Genomic DNA, 5,324 nt, shown 5'->3' on the forward strand with positions numbered 1-5,324 from the left:
TGTGTGAGTGTTGTTGTTGTTGTTGTTTTTTTTTAAATCAAATGCAAGTGTGACTATAAAGGAGTGTGGCTGTTTTTTGTTTGTTTGTTTGTTTTCTTTTTAAACAGACAGCAGAACTTTTCTATCCAAATGAATGCCCTCCCATCGAAAGTGACTGTTCTGGGAGGCTACACGTTTCTCCAGTGGTGATGCTGTTGCTCAAACTTGCTAGAGGTCTTTAGGGAACCTCCATGAGAGCTGCCACACTTTTTAAATTTTCTCAGTATCATCCTCTGAGTATGGATTTTCTGTTTTTAAACAGCCCAGTGCTTAGAAGCGTATTTTCTAATGTGGTCATAAACCACCTTTTAAGGCCTTTTCTTTTCTAAATAATTCTCCAGCAATGGTAGTTCTTTTGGAACTAAGGATGTAACTACTTTGAGGGAGAAATGTTCGTTTAGATTTCTACATTCTGGTATGTGGGTTTTATTAAAAAAGGAAAGACTTGCAATTTTATAGTCACACTGTGTATGTTTTTTAAAGGTGCTGCCTTCCCAGCTGTGCTCCACTTTTTGTCTTCTCTCTGTAGTTTCCTCCCAGCTTTGTACTACTGGGTTGATGGTTGCCCTTGCTTTTAGTCTTTAGCTACCAAAGGAAAGGCCCTTCCCTCGCCATGCTCATGGTGCTAGCCAGTAGTAATGCTTTGTAGCTGGCATTACATAGTTAGCATTGGGCCTTTTGAGAACCCATTACCAACATATTCGGAAATATGGATTGATAAATGGATATTTTGACTGAGCTATGGTATAGCTTCTCCTGTAGCCTCCTGTTAAAAACAGCCCTGGGAGTTGGAGACAGCAGTAGTTGGAAGCAGCAAAGTGACACTTAAGTACCAAGGCAGATCAGCAGTTTCCGACAATGAGAGTTCAAGGCCATGTGGTGGGGAAGGAGGAGTATACGTGGCAGAGTCCACATAAGTGATACAGGCCTTGGAGTCGGGGCCTGAATTCTAAGCTCAACTCTCCCTCAAGTTGCTGTATGAATGTGGGTAACTCCTTTTAACCCTTGGTGTGGTGTTTCCTGTCCACAGAACAAGGGAGTTGGGCTAGATAATGTTCCGAGTCTGTTACAACTTCTTGGCTATGGAGTGGTCTGTATAGTCTTGGATGGGTATTGCCCACATCATGATCAGCTGGAGAGCATGGGTCAATAGGGAGAAATTGTTTACTGCAATGGCTAAGCTTCCCTCCTGCATAATTTTGGAATTTGGGGGCTGGGGACCGTAAGTTTGGTAAGGTACACATATACTTGCTATTTATGCATAGCACACAAAACAGATATGAATTTATTTTTAACACTGAATTATATTTTCAATGTCTCAAAGGAACTGGTTATTTGAAGAAAGCCTATGAAGACTAGTCTTCTTTGAGAGAAAAGATCCTTTTGTAAGGATTTATGTTCTTAATTTAGTTTTTACCAAATGGACCCTTTTAGAGAAAGAAGCATCGGGATAAAGTCCCAATCTTCAGTGGTTTCTGGAAGACAGAACCAGATGCTTCATGCCCTCCTACCCTTTTAGGATTAGGACAGGGAACAGCAGACCCTAAACACACATGTGAACTGAGCAAAGATTGCCTTTGCTTTGCCTATTGACACAGCTAAGAACCTCATTAATACAGAGAGTACAGAGTGGAGTCTGAGATTCTACATTTCTTACAAGTTCCTGGTTTATGCCAGTTATACTTGTCTGGTTATCACACTTCTGAATAGCAAGGTTTCAGAGGACTCTATGAAGTTTTTATTTCTCAGAAATTTGGCTTAAGTACATCTTTACATACAGTGGTGCTAGATATTATTCTCTCAGAACTTACAACTTAACCACACAACAATGCAGAAGAACACAAAAAATGCTTGCACACAGTAGTGTATTTTAATGGAACTATAAAAGCATTGAACTGATTCCTAACTTTACATATAAAGGATAAACCAGCAGCCTAAAGCACCTTGCTCTACTGTTAATGGTACTTATGAGTTTCTAACAGTAGCTTCCAACCTTGGCTATGCATTAGAAACAGCATTTTATAAATAATTAGTCCCACTGCATCCCACTTCCAGAGGATTCTGATTCAATTTACCTGGGCTGGGGCCTTGTCCTCTGTATTTTTCAGAAGCTTTACAGGAGATTATGATGCATAATTGGGATTGAGAATCACTGATACAGCATTCACAAATGTGTCTCATTTTATTCTTCATCCCATGAGGCCATGCAGAAGGAAGGAAATGACACTCAAAGAATAACTACCTGGTGTCAAGCCCATGGCTAGCGAATGGCAAAGCAGAACCTCAATCCCAGATTTCTTGACTCCAAAATATATAGCCCAAACTGCCTGCCCTTGTCCCATTCCTTGAGCTCTATCATGGGATTGGTTTTATCCTGAGTCAGATCACATTACAGGGTACTTGTTGCAGTGTCTCCATTTTTGGAGTATATCACAATTATATATCACAAGTATATCACAATTCATTTCACTTTTGAGCAGTTTCTTACCTGAGGTAGAAATGCAATAACCGTTTCTTGGTAGGTGCTGTAGGGGATAGACAGGTAAATATTAAGACACAGTTAATCATCCCCCACCTTGGCAAATCATGGACACAGCCCAGTAGGGAATATAAGGGTTGTACACAGCTATCATGTGCGTGATCACTGCATGTCTTCAAAGTGCGTTTGTACCTCAGCAGAGAACTAAGAAGCATGAAGGAAGTCCTCATGAAGAAGATGGCAGTGGAGCTAAGTCTTCAGAGTTGGCATTTTGGCAGGTGGAGATTTGGAAACAGAAGAACTTCACTAGATGCAAGGTCCTGTTGAAGATTCAAGATAATGAGACACATAATTGAGAGGGAGTGAGAGCATGGGGAATTTCCGAGTTTGGGCGGTAACATGATCAGAACTGTACTACAGGAAGAAAAGTAGAAGAAGAACTGAGTGAAGACTGGAGTAGGGGATACCAGGTAGGAGGGTTTGTCCCTGGTTAGGATGAGATGACAGCAGGACCCAGAAGAGGTTGCAGTAAAAACCAGAGAGAGAGCCGGGTGCAGTGGCTCACGCCTGTAATCCCAGCACATTGGGAGGCTGAGGCGGCTGGATCACCTGAGGTCAGGAGTTCACAACCAGCCTGGCCAACATGGTGAAACCCTGTCTCTACTAAACATACAAAAAAATAGCTGGACGTGGTGGCGGGTGCCTGTAATCCTAGCTACTACCATGGTAGGCTGAGGCAAGAGAATCGCTTGAACCCAGGAGGTGGAGGTTGCAGTGAGCCAAGATTGCACCATTGCACTCCAGCCTGGGTAACGAGCGAAACTCCGTCTCAAAAACAAAACAAAACAAAACTAAAACCAAAAAACCACGAGGGAGACCAGTGCGAAGGGCATTGCCAAAGTGGAATCAGTAAGGCTTGGCAGTTGACCTTGTTTGTTGGAGAGAAGGGATAAGATTTTAAAGCTACATGTCTGAAAGAATGATGCTGCTGATCGAAATAAATGAAGAAAGGATGTATTTCTGGCTCCAACCTGTCCTAGGAAGGCCTAGACACAGATCAGTGCTATGCCTCCCTCTCAACCTCAAACACCAACACCTCTATGCATTTCCTCTTTGGCTACTATGTCTTTTCCCTGACTTCTGCTTCTTCAACTCTCTGGGCTGCCACTTCCACCTGTTCATCTGACTTAGACCCTCCCTGCTGGGTCCTTGGTCATCTACTCATTTGGTGCTTCCTCTGCCATCAGTACCTCCATTGCAGCTGGTGGGATGTCAATCACCATCTCTTATATTTGCTTCCCACTAGAAAGATCAGGAGAAGTTATTTCTTTCCCTTGTGCTCCAATTTTTCTCTAGACAGTTGGTATCCATAATTTAAAAAAATGTTCCTTGTTGTATAAACAAGCATTGGCTGAGAGGGGCTGTTAATCCACATCATGTCCCTTTTATAAAAATTAATGCATGGAATCCTACATTGTTATGTATCAAAATCTCCAGAAATGTCTTAGGATTTTTGCAGTGAGAATATTAAATGCATTGTTTTGTTTTGTTTTGAAGAGACTAGACATGCAGAGGAAGAGAGGTGGCATGGTGGGAGGGTACATTTGAGTTGTCAACAGCCTCTGCAGTGTCAGATCAATTACATCAGCACTTGGACTGGACCATGGGAAAGGAATGATTCTGCCTCCTGGGAATGTCAGAAGGACCTGATGATTATAGTTGGCAAAGCAATGAGGAGTGGCTTTGAATGTCATTGCTAAGAATTACCCTTTGAGTAGCATTTCTGGATGTCTGAGCTTTTCAAATGACACTTCTTTTCTGCTGTGGCTTTCCTTTCTATTGGACTGGTTCCCAGAGGGTCGTCTTGTTTGTCCTTGCCCTTGCTTTTATATCAGTTCATGTTTTCTCTTCTGTCATCTTCCTTCCCAGCCCTATTTCTCTGCCTCCTCCTTCTGCACTCACAACAGCTTCCCCTCTCCCCCGTTTAGAGGTGGAAGCATGTAAGAATGCGTGTGAGGGGGATGCTTGCCAAAGGACAGCATATTCAACATCTGGTATCAACAAGGTAACATTTAGCCTTAGATTAGTCAAACTACTGATGACCTGCTTCAGTGCTGCATCTGCTGCTTTTTGTGTTGATGGTACTCAGAAATCATGGGAAAGGTCTTCAGTGATCCATGACTGCAACAAATTATTTTCCTAATTGTGCCGTATATTATGCCCCTCAACACAACTTACTAATCTCTGCCTCAGTTCCTCCATCTGTGAAAGTGGTGTAATACTTATCTACCTCCCTTTAATGTTGTGAAGATTAGTATATGTTGGTAAAGCACTTTTAAAATAAAGAATGATATAAAGCATTTTAATATTATTGTTGTCTTTGGGATGTGGGTGCCCTCCTGTAGAGAGGCTGCCTTGTCGGGGAAGTATCCCAGGTATACCATGGTTTAGGAACACCCAGTGTATAAAACTTCCAGTGTAACAAAAACAAGAGTGTGATTGTTTCCTTTCTTTCTTTTTTAACCTCATCTCAGGCTCTACTTTCAGATTACTTTCTTTATGAAAATTTCAACATGGCATTTCTTTAAATAGGCTTTTGGTGCATTTAGCATGAGATTCAATTTATAGAAGTGATTTATGCAAGATTTAAAAGAACACATCTATTGAACCTCTATTACCCAATATAACTGTTGGGTTTGCAAGCTAATTATTAATCTAACAGTGAAGTTTATCATCATTAGGTGGAAATTTTTGGTTTCTGCATTATCCAGATGTCCAGATTGTATATGAAAGTTCTCTCACTGTA

Source organism: Chlorocebus sabaeus, chromosome 12, assembly GCF_047675955.1.
Source record: "Chlorocebus sabaeus isolate Y175 chromosome 12, mChlSab1.0.hap1, whole genome shotgun sequence".
Lineage (NCBI taxonomy): Eukaryota > Metazoa > Chordata > Mammalia > Primates > Cercopithecidae > Chlorocebus > Chlorocebus sabaeus.